The 16,142-nt window shown below is 45.6% G+C and overlaps 1 protein-coding gene and 1 non-coding gene across 2 annotated transcripts in view; one reads left to right on the top strand and one right to left on the bottom strand.

The window, feature by feature from the left end:
* The window catches only part of arhgap15 (Rho GTPase activating protein 15), an 833,101-nt gene that overhangs the window by 441,968 nt on the left and 374,991 nt on the right, over nucleotides 1-16,142 (bottom strand). The window lies entirely within an intron of this gene.
* Nucleotides 3,036-3,232, top strand: LOC139260618 (U2 spliceosomal RNA). Its single transcript, XR_011592821.1, has one exon. It is a non-coding gene; the product is annotated as a U2 spliceosomal RNA (small nuclear RNA).

Here is a 16,142-nt window from a genome sequence, read left to right on the forward strand (position 1 = left end):
GGTGCAACACTGCCATGGCAGCGCCTCCGCAAACTCTCGGGAGCTGGTAGTGCCCCTCCACCACACCCCCCCACCCCCGGTGAAAAGTCTCTTCCGCCCCTTTAGCGCCCCCCCGGAAGTGCTAACGGGCCTCTAAAAAAGGGGCAATTTCACCCCAGTGTTTAACTGCAAGTATTACCAACTGTCCCCCAGTCATCAAGATCCATGGCGCAGCCCTGGACAACGTGGATCACTTTCCATTCCTCGGGAGCCTATTATTAGCAAGGGCAGACATCGCCGAAGAGGTTCAACCCCGCCTCCAGTGCGCCAGTGCAGCCTTCGGCCGCTTGAGGAAAATAGTGTTCGAAGATCAGGCCCTCAAATCTGCCACCAAGCTCATGGTCTGCAGGGCTGTAGTGATACCTGCCCTCCTGTATGGTTCAGAGACGTGGACCATATACAGTAGACACCTCAAATCGTTGGAGAAATACCACCAGAGATGTCTCCGCAAGATCCTGCAAATTCCCTGGGAGGACAGATGCCCCATCTCTAGCGTCCTCGATCAGTCCACCATCCCCTGCATTGAAGCACTGACCACACTCGACCAGCTCCATTGGGCGGGCCACATTGTTCGCATGCCTGACACAGGACTCCCAAAGCAAGCAGTCTACTCGGAATTCCTACATGGCAAGCGAGCTCAAGATAGGCAGAGGAAACGTTTCAAGGACACCCTCAAAGCCTCCTTGATAAAATGCAACATCGCCACTGACACCTGGGAGTCCCTGGCCAAAGACCGCCCTCAGTGGAGGAGGTGCTTCCGGGAGGGCGCTGAGCTCCTCGAGTATCGTCACTGAGAGCATGCAGAAAATAGAAGCGGGCAGCGGAAGGAGCGTGCGGCAAATCAGACCCACCCACCCTTTCCTTCAACCACTGTCTGTCCCACCTGTGACAGGGACTGTAATTCCCATATTGGACTGTTCAGTCACCTAAGAACTCACTTTTAGAGTGGCAGCAAGTCTTCCTCGATTTTGAGGGATTGCCTACGATGATGATCTCCAACAATAATTGTAGGCTATCGTTTCAGAACTGTGAAACCATCAGCTAGAAATAAAGGTTCTGAAAGATTTCATTATACCTAAGGATTACAAATCAACACTAAAGTATATAAATGTTCTTGTGTACAAGAGCTGGGGAGAAGAATCAAACCCTTTGACTCCCTGAATTTGTCTACACATGTATAAAATGTTCCCAGCAACCACTGTTTGTTATCGTATTCACATTGCATAATACCTCGTCAGGCTTTCAAAGAAGTTTTACATTCTATCTGCTGTTGCCTGGATGCATTGAACTTTCCACAATTTCTCATGAAGTGAAAAACCTTTCGGGGGCCCAATTGCCCTCTTGTGGCAGTACTGCTGCTTTGCGTTTAAGCTCTGTCATGCGAGGAGGAGTCAGCAGGAGGCTCGACTCAACAGGGGGAAATTTAACCCCCTCCTCCCTCCAGCCCCACAATGGGCTGGAGAGAGTCGGGGAGGGCTTAAATCGATCAATATGTGAAACCCGACTCCAACTCGCCATAAACTTCCAGTTTAATTGCGGCGGGTTTAGGGCTGGACAAGTTACCCACTTTGGAAAGGCAGGTCCGTGATTATAATACTTAACTCAGGCTCCGGTCCTCGTATTTTGGGAGCCATTTGAATTCCCAGTGTTTGGCAATCCTGGCAGCTAGAAGGAGACGGGAGTTGGGGGATCAAGCAGCTAAGTGCTTTTTGAAGCATTGCTTGTGGGCCAGGAGGAGCAGGTGTGTTTCCCCGGCCTTTCAAGCAAATCGTCTGCCATGATCAGACCTCCCTGGGATCCTCTGACCACCCCTACAATCCTCCTAGCCCCCGCTATCTTCTGACTCCCCCAATATGACCTTCCACACGCTCCCGCCACACCCCCCCCCCCCAGCCCAGAGATGCTCTGATCCTCCTGCGATCCTCCGCCCCCCCCACCGTGATTTTCCGACCCACGGCAATCTTCCCCCCACGCGATCTGCTTACCCCCACCACTATGCCCCATTTTCTCCCTCCCTCTCGCTGATGCATCCCTTCCCCGGCCCCTCCACAATGCCCCAATCGCTGGGGACAGTCCCCGGCTGTGGTCTACAACCGCTGGTTTTGCTGCCCGGCAGCCAGCCAACCTCTCAATCTGGTGGTCTGCTGGGTGGGAAACAAAGTAAAAAAAATGATAATGAGGTACTGCCATTAAACTCGGCAGGACCTCCGCCTTCCTGGTAATTACAAGATTACCTAGCCACAGACACGTGCACTCGGTCCCTCCCCGCCTCCCCGTAATTTTAGGTGCCAATATATGGGCCAATCGCTGTTGTGGTCAGTGGATGGTGCTTTTGCTGGCTCATAATGACACTGCACTATTGGAGATAATGGGATCTGTGGATTATCACTGGAATGGTCAAAAGTTTAATTTACTGGCCAGAAGAGGGAGAAACAAGTCTTTCGTCACTCAATCAGCAACCTACCAACTTTAGATCTTCTTACTCTTGTGCATTATTAAGTGCTAACTTGGCTGAGTATATTAGTGAAAATGCTCCTGATTAAAACAGTTAAATAAAAAGCTGCATGTGCCCAGTCACTGCGCACCCATGATACATGTTACATGCTACATGCTACATTTAAACAGATCTTAATCTTTACATATTTACCATTGCGCATTAATATTAGAGAAGAACCATTTTCTAACTATGTTGTCGTTTTCTTTGTTTTCTTTTCTTACAATATGTAAATTCCAGCAACAAACAAGGAATTATTAAAGTACACATGATTGTTTGAGCATTACATTTTAATACGTAATATCTGGGAAAGCAACAGTTCTTCCTGTTGGCAAATCTTCTGAACTACACTGCTCACAAAGATCTTTTTGGTTTTTAATATGAATAATGACCATGAGATCATGGACAATTGAAAGGTGAGCTCTGTAACCACAGCTATTTCACAGCTCCTGAAGACGCTGATGAGCACAGCAGCCAAATCTCAAGTTTACCTTTTTCATTTATCGCTTCTCGGCCTTTTGGCGAAGATCATGCGTAACTGACCTGACAGGGGAGTAACCATGACCCCAACGTGGTTCTCCCTGGATCAGGAAGGTGATTCTCCTATGCTTTTTGGAAATAGGAGGTGGGTGGGGTGGCTTGACCCATCCACCTCCACGGAGGTGTGTGGGGGGCCTGACCCATCCACCTCCATGGCACGAACCTGGTATTGTAGTACTTCCAGGAACGGTGCAGTGGCTCTAGGCCTTTTGGCTAAGAGCATTGGCGCAGAGTGATCCTTGATGTGTGCAAGGTGACCTCTGGCGTTTGTGATTTGACAAAGAATTGGAAAGATTGGCAACGAATAAAAAATAAATAAAAAAAATTCTGCCTTGGGAATAGTTGCAAACCATCCCATTTATGAAATGGAGTTAAAATGCAATTTATATTTTGTGATAATTACTTTCATGTCACGATAGGGATGACCTGGTCCCATGTGATTTTTATAACTCAGAACTTCTGAGTTAACTTCTGAGTTCAAGTTAAAACCCAGCTCTGGTATTGTCTGATCATCATTTGGGCACTTGAACATACAGGTAAAACAGATAAGTATGCCAATAGCTGAAGAGAATTAGTAATCTATATTCAGATTATTTTAGTTGCCTGGATTCTGATCGATTCTGTATGAATTAGGTAGGGATCAGTATTAAGATTAATCTGATAGAGAAATAAATTCCTTAGATACCACCTTCCACAGCCAGCCATGGAAATGGGATTCCTGGGATAGCCTACCAGTCAAGTAAAAACTTTAGGTGGATAATACCCCAAACATCACATCCCTGACATATATCGTGCCCCCCACCGCCCCCCCACCCCTCCGCACCCCTCATCAAGGACTGTTGGGAATTAAAAATGTCAGAAACTTAGCCCCCAGGTTAAACTCAAATTGTCACATATTGCAAAGATTTATTTTTAAAAAAGAAAACTTTTAGTCATTTATCTATCAGCCTCAAGCACCAGAAACCCAAATCATGGAAGAAGACAAACACTGATGTGTATGTGAACTGAACATGGCTTCACACACATGGACAGAACACGCATCTGTAAAAGTCCCACTGCGCACCAGTGGAACATTTCCTTAAATTGACAAACTCTTCCAAATTTGAATTACTGGAGCTGGAACACAATGTTATCTTATCTTCCTTAAAAGAATTCAAATTAAACAAATTTGATTGCGTGAGTTCCAAACTTTGTCTTAGAGTCCATAATAACATACTTGAATTCATATAGCACCTCAGCATGTCAATGTCGCGAAGTGTTTCAGAAAATAAATTACTTTGTTATCTGGACAATCACAGCAGCCAATATTCATCAGCAATATCTCACCAACAACAACAGGTTCTCAGTTAATCCTTTTTTGGAGGTACTGTTCAAGCGAAGGTTATTGGCCAGGCTACCAGGCACACTCTCTTTTGTTTACAAATAGTGCTACGGGATCTTTATCTCTATTCTTGGGTGAAAATTGCAACTGCAATATGCGGATTTAGCAAGCCTGCAAAACAAGGTAAGTTCATGGATATTTATTTATTATTTAAAAATGCTTTTACAGTGATTAAGGTGAAAAGGGTCCTGAGAATGTTTTCTGATTTTTTATTTTATGTTTTTTGGAAAAAATATTTTTTGTGTTTTCCCCCTCCTAGGCCCAACCTGCAGCCTTGGTCTAAATTTTAGAAATTACCGCCCATTTAATTTAAGAGCCGCCCAATCGGCCCAAGATTCCATTTTCCACCAAGAATCGGGGTGTAAGGTCCATTTTTTTCGCCGGGCAGAATTTTTTCCTTTTACCGGTGGTAATTTTTAAATCCTAGCGGTATTTTGGGCAGCAATCTGGCGCTGGCGGATTTTGGGGAAATTCCAGCCAATTAGTTGCAATGAATTTGAATTGAAATGCAAGTATTCTCGTGGCCGTGCCTTGAATCTATCTTGTTAGCTTGCATTTTGCCTGTCTAACCCATATTCTGGACAAGTAGCGATTGAAATGGTATGTAGCAAAATATCATAGACGGTCGTTCAATTTAGGACATTGCAACAGCTGGATGATATTCGTGGCATAGAATCCTGATACAAATTGATGTTATCAAATTGAGTGATATATCTAAGCCCACATGCCGTAATGTTTTTAAAGTTGGGATATTAGAGTGTTTTTAATATACTGCCAACATTTCAGGAAGAAAATTGGGGAGGAGAAAATAGAGATTCGGGACAGGGACAGAATTAGTGATGGAAAAATGCTGTTAGAAACTTAGAACTGGTATTAAATGTAAATGACTCTGTTTTCAGAATGATCTTTAAATGAACACTTTTCTCAATAAGTAACTTCACCCTCTCCAGCCGAGATGACCTCTTTCTACCACTTTCATTCCACAGCAGATATTTCCATCACTTCACATTACAAAGCTGTGCCTCCCTATACACATTGATGTCATAAGGAGAGCAAATCAGTTCTTGGAAGTCTCATGACTGAGGGAATCTCAAAATGTTAACTATTTTATATTTATGCAACTAAAAGTTTAATATTAAGAAAAAGCTTTCCACAAGGTTATCCCACCCATCTCATTTAAAGAAGTATCATCTTCAGGGGAGAAAAAAATGATGACAAAGTTTTGTTTGTTTTTTTACAAAACGACTACACAGTGGCTCAAATCACAGTGAAATTCATGATTCTGTTGATTGCATGCAACATCTGGAGTCGGTAGTGACACATAGCTCTTCTCTCTCCCCAGCTGTAAGAACGGGGTTTGCTAAGTACTTCTTCGGAAAGGCACTGCCCCTTTAAATAGAAACAGCTGCAGAATAAATTAAATGTTACATCAGTAGCAGTGCTTTACTGGGCTTATTTCACCTGTGAGAACGGCTTGCATACATTTGCACCTGTGCCACTTGTGATTTATGACATTTTATGCACTCTACATTTTGACATAAACTTCGACAAGTCTCAGAGAGACTTACAGCCTTTTAATTTTGTGTGAAGGAGGGGGGTGGAAGGAAAGCAACATACCCCAGTTTTATCCATGAGGTTTATAATCTTTCTCGCTCCAAAGAGATAAAAGCCTATTGTATTCAGTTAAATGGCTGCACGGTCTGTAAATGTTTCTCTTGAAAACAAAATTCTCACTGTACGCAATGGTCTGACCTTGGCAAGTGTGCCAACAATGTCCTAAGTTTTAAAACCAGTTTGTAATGCTTGGCTTCTCTGCACCTGTGGTATTTAATCAGCAGAACTAATTCTCTCTATATTGCTTCTTTAGCTCTCGAACACCGTAACTATGCAAAACAATACAGTAGATACTTTGCAGGGCCTGCATTTACAAGATAGTAACTCGGAGTACAGTAAGTCTCCAATCTCCTTCCGGCGCATCAGTACAAGACACAGGATGCTTAAAGGTACGGGTAAAGCTGTCCCAGGATATAGGCAGATCTCTTTAATGCTAATTCTACCGCACTATCATTGAACGTCGCAGCACTCACTCTGGAAATTACTAAAATAATTTTTTTAATGTATTTCTTAACTGACCTGTGCACTCTTGCCATTTGAACAAGCAATGCTGGGTAAGGTTTTTGTTTTGTTTTGTGCTGAGCCCAAATATAGTTGCACAGCTCAGGGTTACATGCAAACTCTGGTCTGTCCCATTGCAGTTTAGAGGCAATCTATACTTGTTGTTGTCTGTTAGTTCACTGAACTCCAAAAGAGGTGAGCAGAGACTCACGGGTTACGTTATTGGTCAAAGAGCCTGTGAAGTCAGTCTCAAGAGATTTTCCATGAGTCAGAGGGAGTTTGAGTAATTCTAGTCGCTGAATTATATAGCAGAATACTGTTAACAGCCACTGCCTTCACAATTCCAACAAGTTATCCTGAAGATTACGGATTGGGAACAGAAGCTTAATGCAAAGTACAAGAGCTTCCTTTCCCGAACGATATGTGGAAATTGCTCAGTTCCTCCCATCAATATGTAACCATGTTTCATCAAACAAACATCGGCCCATTGTGAAATAAGTGGCACGTGGGATAATGAGACATACCAGGATATCCAGGTGTAACCATTATCACTTATTTCATAAAATCCAGAAAAATGTGAGGTAATGCATTTGGGGAGGGACAACAAGGCAAGGGAATACACAATAAATGGGAGGATTCTGAGAGCTGTGGAGGAACAGAGGGACCTTCGAGTATATGTCCACAGATCCTTAAAGGTAGCAGGACAGGTTGATAAGGTAGTTAAAAAGACATACGGAATGCTTTAGCCGAGGCATAAAATACAAGAGCAGGGAAGTTATGCTAGAACTGTATACAACACTATTTAAGCCACAGCTTGAGTACTGTGTACAGTTCTGGTCACCACATTACAGGAAAGATGTGATTGTACTCGAGAGAGTGCAGAGGGGATTAATAAGGATGTTGCCAGGACTGGAAAATTTTAGCTATGAGGAAAGACTGGATAGGCTGGGGTTGTTTTCTTTGGAACAGAGGAGGCTGAGGGGAGATTTAATTGAGGTGTATAAAATTATGAGGAGCCTAGATAGAGTGGATAGGAAAGACCTGTTTCCTTTATCAGATGGATCAATAACCAAGGGGCATAGATTTAAAGTCGTTTAAAGTAGAAGGATTAGAGGGGAGATGAGGAAAGATTTTTTCACCCAGAGGGTGATGGCAGTCCGAAACTCACATCCATGGCCTTGCCCCTCCCTATCTCTGTAATCTCTTTCAGTCTCACAATCCCACGAGATGTCTGCACTTCTCAAATTCTTCCCTCTTGTGCATCCCTCATTATAACTGCTCAATCATCGGTGGCTGTGAACTTCAGCTGCTTGGATCTTAAGCTCTGAAACTCCCTCCCTAATCCTCTCCACCTCTCTACCTCCCTTTCCTCCTTTAAGGTGCTCTTTAAAACATACCTCTTTAACCAAGCTTTTGGTCATCTGCTGTAATTTCTTCTTATGTGGCTCAGTGTCAGATTTATCTGTTTTGTCTTATATCGCTGCTGTGAAGTGCCTTGGGACGTTTTACTACGTTAAAGGCACTATATATATGAAAGTTGTTGTTGTTGTTGCCTGAAAGGGTGGTCGAGGCAGAAACCCTATCGCATTTAAAAAGTACTTGGATGTGCACTTAAAAAGAGCCGTGACCTACAGAGCTATGGTCCTAGTGCTGGAAGGTAGGATTAGGCTGGGTAACTCCTTTTCGTCTGACACGGACATGATGGGCCGAATGGCCTCCTTCTGTGTCACAATTTTCTATGATTCTATGGTTACAACCCCACTATGTACTAATTTTTCTTAATGGGTGTGATTTCTTATGGGTATAGAAGAAAAACCATGGAATAAAACATCCAGAGCATACAAGAAAATGTTTACCATGATTTGGCAACATTACTGCTATGATTAATAATTAATTGATTATATTTTATATGCGTTATTCAATTTGATGGCAATGTTATTCCAAAGTTAACTGCAATATTCTAACATGTTATTGTGTGAAAATGCATTATAATACTAATCAGGGGCAGGCTGTCCATCTTCAAAGTGTGATCCCTGAACTCCTCCATCCGCTGTAAAGCAACCAAGTATGTGTCTTGTCATTCAATAGCAGCTGAAGGATAACAGACACTCTTGACAATGAGAAAACTCCCTCTACCTAATGTCATAAAGTTACAGGAGAAAAATGCCCTCACTGCCAACATGATTACATGTTTTATTATGTGTGCAACAATTACATGTTTTGTGATCAGTGAATTGTAACTAATAATCAGTTAATGGATGAATAATAACATTTTGTACTTTTCACAATCCTGTTGCTGGCCCCTTTTCAAATACCGCACAATGTAATAGTCATAAATTGTTTTCACTGTGGCTTGCAGGCAGCGATGTACTGTGTGTTATCATTGTAAGGATTTGCGATACATCTGATGCAAATTGAGTAGGATTTTGCGTTGTTCCGTAAAGCGGTAGCCAAATGTTTATCTGTAACAACAGATGCTGCTTTTCAATGGCTTACAGGTGGACCCCAGATTATAAATGGAGCCCTGACTAAATCAGCTCACCTAATCACTGACTAATCACATCGGTTAGGTTTACATACACTTAACATATTTGAGAAAGGTTAACTCTCCTGATTTAGCCTGAGAAACTAGTTTTTAGGCTCTAATCAGCAAGGAAATCTGTTGTTCCTCATCTAAATCCTTTCCTCAGACTGGCGATTAGCAACTACATTTTTGATTTGATTAATGATGCACACAGTGTAAGCAGCTTTGAAGGGGAGAAAAAAAAATCTGTACCTTTTTCTACACTGTATTTTATGTCCGATTTTTTTTCCCCAATCAGCTGCAAAATAACCAAGTCAGAAAAATTGTGTCGCAGTGTGGGTTAACAACATTTTCCAGACTGTGCTGAACATCTTCATCTACTGAGTGATAATTAAATCTCAGAATCACAGGTGATGTCCTAGCACAGACTCTTCCAGAGGCTCCCAGTAGGCCTATAAAACAGGCCTCCCTCTGAGGCCTGTTAGTGCGGATCAGGTGGTAATATGAAAGGACAGATGAGCTTTATCTGACAGATGGCAGAATGACCTGGAAAACCTGCCCCCTTTTCTGGGATCAGACAGCAGCTGACAGGTATTATTTCATAAAAAATAAAGTCTAAAAGGAATCACTGGGGCCCTCGCATTAATCTGAGGCTGCAACCAGGCATGTAACATTCATGTCTGGACCAATCTGCCCTTGCTTTGTAGGGAGAAAGTGCATTAGAGTGAATTTTTTTCAAAAGTTAATGGGCTTCGCATTGTGCTGGGAGCAGGGAGTGGCGGGTGGGTGTTCAGTAACACGCAGGAAACCCGGAAATAAGTGCAGCCTGCCTGTCTGTGGCTTTTTAACCCAGGCAATGCATTATCATACAAATTCCGGGTTTCCCGACCAATTAGCATGAGCACGCGTGAGGTGATTTCAACTCCGTTATTTAAAGGGACACTCCAAACATGCAGTTTGATAGAGTTTGGAGTTGGAGCACAATAGAAGGAACTGGCAGAATGAAGTTCAGATGTTCAAAGGCTGTGTCTTTTTTTAGTGACGCCTCCCTGGATGTGCTGCTGGGGCTGTAAGGCCTCACAGGAAGATACTCTTCCCTGCTGACAGGAGGAAGAAGCCGGTCAGTGATTCCAAGAAAGCATGGCTGGAGGTTGCCCATGAGGTCAGCAGCAGGAGTGTGGTGCCATACTCGTAGGTTAATGACTGAAGCAGGGCAGGAAAGGTGGCAGTGGCACATTCACCTACATACTGATGTGTGCATCACCCCCAAGCCCCTCACTCTGCCTTCTCAAGCCTACTCCAGCACATCACTCCTCACACCAACTTACCTTGCAGGTCCATCCACCCCTCTCTGTCTATTCACTTCCTCACATCTACATTTGTCCATCCACCATTAGCCCTCACCCTCATCTTAATGCAATGTCATGCCTCTCCCTCATAGAATGCGTTCCATCCATCCGTTCGGCACATGCCATTACTCTCACTCAAAGGTCTCTACTTTCCCTCCTTGCAGGAGAAGAGAGCAGAGAACACCAGGGAGGTCCCTCCAGCCATCTCGCAACTGACAGCTGCAGAGGAGGAGGCGCTGGACATCAGTGGAGTCTCGGTGTGCCTGGTCGTTGGAGATGGGGGCCTCTCAGCTACCTGGTGGCAGAGTTCAATATCAGACAGCTACTTGGCATACAGCACTCACTCACTTTGGTGGAGCAGGCTCGAGGGGCCGTATGGCCTACTTATGTTCCTATTTCTTATGTTCTTATGTTGACTTGATGTCAGCAACAAGTGAAATACGTGGGCCTTGGCTCAAAGCACTTCCATTTCTCAACCGTTGCCCCACCAAAACCCCCCCACAGTCAGTCATTACCCCACATGCAGCCTCGTGTGTTGTTGGCCCAGTCTGCCTCTGCACAGGATCAGGTGGAGCAGTCTTTGGCTGGGCCCTCACAAGCTCCAAAACCCAAAGAATGCCAGCCAAGGGCATCTCAGCAGTCAGAGCAGGGATCTGAGCATCCTGCCTCTATCTCTGCTGAAGCCAAAGGGGTTGCAGGAAGTAGAAGTGCTAAGAAGAATAAAGATTTGTAGTTGCACAAGGGCATTCACATGGGTATGTTACACAATGTTAGATTGGTAATTTTTGAGCCATTTAAATATAATTTCTTTCCACCACTTTCAGTCTTGCTCATTTTTAGTAAGTGCCTGGTAAATGGCTTTTTCACACGTGATGAATGGGAAGATGTGAATTGAAGCTGAGCAATGGGGAGCTGTGAAAGGAATGTTTAGTTGTTTTTAGGACTGCTTTGTGTTGGGGGAAGGGAGGGGCAAGTTGCTTTTGCAGGTAGCTGTCAGATGGGTGGACTGGTGGATCCTAAGTGAACCTTGCAATAATGAGGGCATCTGTTCAGAAATGAGCATCACTGCTGATGCATTGGCCACATCATGTTCCACCTCCCCCTCCTCAGCATTGTCTCTCGAGGCTCTGCGCTCTCGCCTTGTTCCTCTTGCAGGTTGAAACCGCGCTGCTGGACAATGTTGTGAAGAGCGCAGCACACCACCACCATTCTGGAGACCCTGGCTGGTACATACTGAAGGGTGCCTCCAGATCTGTCCAAGCACCTGAAGAATATCTTCAGCATGCCGGTTGGTGGATTGCTCAATGACACATCTAGTTGTCATATGTCTTTCATTCTAACGCTCCTGGGCCTCATCGGTTAGGTTCCTCATGGGTGTCATCAGCCACAGTTTGAGTAGGTATCCTCTGTCTTCAAGCAGCCAGCTGGCAAGTCTACTTTGAGGTGCGAAGAGATAAGGGAAGGTGGACGACTGCAGGGCAAAAACATCATGGCAGCTGCGCGTGAATCTTGAGCAAATCTGCATAAACATCTTTTTGTGGTTGCATATCAGCTGCACATTTAGGGAATGGAAGCCCTTGCAGTTGATAAATACTCAGGTGACCTGGGGGTGCCTTAATTGCCACATGTGTGTAGTCGATGACGCCCTGTACATGTGGGAAGCCAGCCAAAGCCGCAAGCCCGAGCGGCTGCTCATTCTCACAGTCGTCATGGCAGGAAAAGTGTACATAATTGCCAGCCCTGGCAAACAAGTCGTCAGTCACCTGTCCTGTACATTTGTGAGCCGTCAACTGTGACATCTTGCAAATGTCTATGGCAGAACCCTGGAAAAAGCCAAAGGTAAAGAAGTTGATGGAGGTGGTGACTTTGGCAGCCACTGGTAAAGCGTGGCCACCAGGTCCACTCGGCAGCAGATCTTGTTCCAGCAGGCGGCAAATGTCCACCACCACCTGATGCGACACCTGAGCCTTCTCAGATGCTGGTGTTCCCACATACCGAGGAAGCTTATCCTCCACCTGGAGACGCTGTATGCCGGGTATGGCCTTCTGCCAGCTACACCTCCCTGCTGATCCCCTCACTCCTGTGGAGCTGCAGGTCTGTGGGCACCAGGTGCTGCTCCTGTTCCTGGTCCTGCTGGTGCCGGTGCTGCTCCTGTTGGTGCAGTTGTTGCTGGTGCTAGTGCTGGTGTTGGTGTTGCTTCCGGTGCTGCTCCTGCTGCTCCCGGTACTGCTCCTGGTGCTGGTGCTGCTCCCGGTGCTGCTCAAGGTGCTCCTCCTGCTCCTGCTTCTGGTACTGCTTCCGGTGCTGCTGCTGCTGCTGCTCCCAGTACTGCTCCTGGTGCTGCTCCCGGTGCTCCTCCTGCTCCTGCTCCTGGTACTGCTCCAGGTGCTGCTGATGTTGTTTCCCATCTGAGATCCAAAGTAACACAGCATAGGCGGCACCAGTGCTGATCTGATAGATCAGAGCTCCAAAGTGCATATTCGACGCACAAACCTCCAAAGTACAGATGATACCTCCAAAGTTGTAAAAGTAACCTCTCAGCACAAGGACTGTAAACAAAGCCTTTCACACAAGCAGGCAAGAAAGCAGCTGTGAGGTGTCAGTACTTATTGGAATATTTCCCTGTCATGTCTTCAGCGCTCTCAATTGCCGGTGTGTTCTCTCTCTGCTTTCACTGGTGAGTTACAGGAAGCCTGGGAAGCCAGTGACCCACAGTTAAATTGCAGAAGCCATGTTAATATTGCTGTAATTGAGCGATTAACATCCCGAGGCTAATGCGCTGGAGTTAAATGTAGAAGTCGGCGAGTTGGAGCCGGGTTCCCGACGCGCTCGCATTTTTCTGTGATTTAATCCCCCACTCGCACCTAAACACATGCGCTCACTCAAGTTAAACTTCCCCCGCTGTGTATATTTGATTCCTCTTTAACATGAGGAGGCAGAAATTGCCCCTTCCACAAGCTCTAGTCCCACCACTAAGAGCGGAGTGGCCTTACCGACCGGGGGCAGACAGATCGGCCGACCCGACCAAAATTGCCCCCAGGGCGGAAGTGGCGGGAACGGGTTACTGCATCGCCCTGTTCCTGCCGCATCGGGCAGGCACCGACCCCTTACCAACCGGCGGAGACCTCCTTTCTGAACTCCCGGCGGAATTGCCCTGTGGGAGCAGCGCCGCCACCATTCGGTGCCACCGACAGTGCCAGGTCGGTGCCATGTTATCTCTTATTGTCGGCCGATTGCCAGGTCAGGCCGGTAATTATGCCCACGGGTTTGGCCGGGCTGCCAGCAGGCAGCCTGGCATCCCCTCTTGGGTACCAGACTGCTGACCAGGCCAAAACCCTCCCTGGTGGAATGAATGAAAAATGTTGCAGAGTTCGCAGCGGACCTCCTCTTTAACTGAAGGGGAGGGACATTGTGACGCATCAGTGCACTGTGGCACATCTGTGTTGCACTGGCGTCATCAGCGACGTGCTGATGACTGGTCGGGACGGCCGACCCGCTGAAAGTGTCCCGCACACCGCCCCGACTGAAAAAAACCCAAAGTACTGAATTTCGCCGGAAGCTCCGCCCCATGGATTGGGGTGCAGAAAACTTCTAAAAACAGCAAGTGCGCCTCGTTTGGGGCAGGGCATAATTTCGGCCCCAATGCGTTTATAGTATTCCTTAATCGAATCACCAGGCAGATTCGAATTTGGGAAACATCTTTACTGCCAATTTAGAAAAGAGTGAGCTACCGAGAGATCACTTTCCAGTAAAATAGGCTCCTGATTAAAAAAAGAGAAAGACTTGCATTTATCATCATCATAGGCAGTCCCTCGAAACGATGACTTGCTTCCACGCCAAAAAAAGTACGAGTTCACAGGTGTTTCAATGAAGGACCCGAACTACATCCTGAAAGGTGGAAGATGCCTGTGTGTGCATTTTTTTAACGTGGGGTGGCCGTTTCACACCAGCCACCACACAGGCTTGACAGAGCAAGGTCTTGGTCCAGTGGCAAGGATTACCCAAGACAACTGAGACCAGCTCTGCTGCACGGACCTAGTGCACACATGTATCGCAGTGTGGGCTGGCCCGAGCTGCCCCTGGGCCCCTGGCCCTGAACTCGCTCCTCCCCTGGATCACGTCCCTCCACAGTCTCTCGCCACTTCTTCGCCCCAACCTCGCCGCTCCTGCTGTATCTGCCCAAGCTCCAATCACCGACCTGGATCTTGATGACATCACTCTTCACAGCCGTCGCCCTCCTGCACCACTTATATAGCACCTTTAATTACCTCAGGAAATCCCAAAGCGTTTTACAGCCAATGAAGTAATTTTGAAGTGTAGTCACTGTTGTAATGTAGGAAACATGGCAGCCAATTTGCACGCAGCAAGCTCTCACAAACAGCAATGTGATAATGACCAGATAATCAGATTTCTTAATGCTGTTGATTAAGGGATAAATATTGGCCAGAACACTGGGGATAACTGCCCTGCTCTTCTTCAAAATAGTGCCATGGGATCTTTTACGTCCACCTGAGAGAGCAGACGGGACTTCGGTTTAAAGTCTCATCCGACAGTGCAGCATACCCTCAGTACTGCATTGGAGTGTCAGCCCAGATTATTGTGCTCAAGTCTCTAGAGTGGGACTTGAACATACAACCTCTGACACAGAGGTGAGAGTGTTATTAACTGAGCCATGCAGTGATAGGATATCACCTTATAACAGAACGACCCTGTTGCTGTTTATTGGTAGCCTTGTTCTATAGTTAAGTCTGCAAAAGCAACTTACAGTACGTTATCTGTACATGTTTATGTATAGATTTTCTTTATCACAGAACTGGAAACTCAATGGCCTGAATTTGTGGTCGGAGGCTTCCCGTGAGGAAATGCTTCCGATCTGCAAATAAAGTCCGCGCCTACCTTCTGCCTCGGGATCCATGGAGACTCTCGCTCCTGGGCCTCTATGCGTAGAGACCTGGGGACCACATACCCCAGGGGCACAGGTAGTTCTCAAATGCCCCTAGGGTTCCGTAGGCCGGTCCAACCAATAAAAGAAGCGGATCCCCATTCATGCTTATGGTGATTCCATTTCCATATGGAATCCCCATAAGCATGACTGGGGATCACATAAAAACACATTTACATACCAAATAAATAAAAAAAAAAATTACATATTGAGAATTCATTAAAATTTCATTAAATTAAAGTTTTAAAATGAAAATGTAATCTTTTTGAAAAATAAATGTAAATGTTTTAAAAGGGCTAAAAATAACCTGACATTATTTTACAAGTTTTTTATGTTTGAATAATTAAAAAAAAATTTATCTTTATGTTCATTTAAACTCTTATGCTGGTAAAAGCAGGCCTTATGCAGGTTTTACCAGGCATAAGAATTTCACGGGTATTTGTTGGGGATTAGTTGGGCAAATAGCCCAACTCTCCGCCAGCGAATGTCCATTTCCCGGGGATGAGGAGGATCTAGCAAGAAGATTCTTGACAGGTCACAAGTTCCGGATTTTCGCACATGTGCTTCACGTGTGAAAACCTGGAACTTGCAAGGCCCTTACGGGCACGCACACACCACGTACACACCCGGAAAATCCAGGCCAGTATCATTCTTTTGGTAGCATAGCTCCTTTTGTGCCATTGATGCATGATGCTGCTGCGTTGTGATCCTGATATTAATCCTCTCTGATAGTGAACAGAATTGAACTCGCAATCCTT

The sequence above is a fragment of the Pristiophorus japonicus genome, chromosome 3 (genome assembly GCF_044704955.1).
Source record: "Pristiophorus japonicus isolate sPriJap1 chromosome 3, sPriJap1.hap1, whole genome shotgun sequence".
In the NCBI taxonomy this organism is placed as follows: domain Eukaryota; kingdom Metazoa; phylum Chordata; class Chondrichthyes; family Pristiophoridae; genus Pristiophorus; species Pristiophorus japonicus.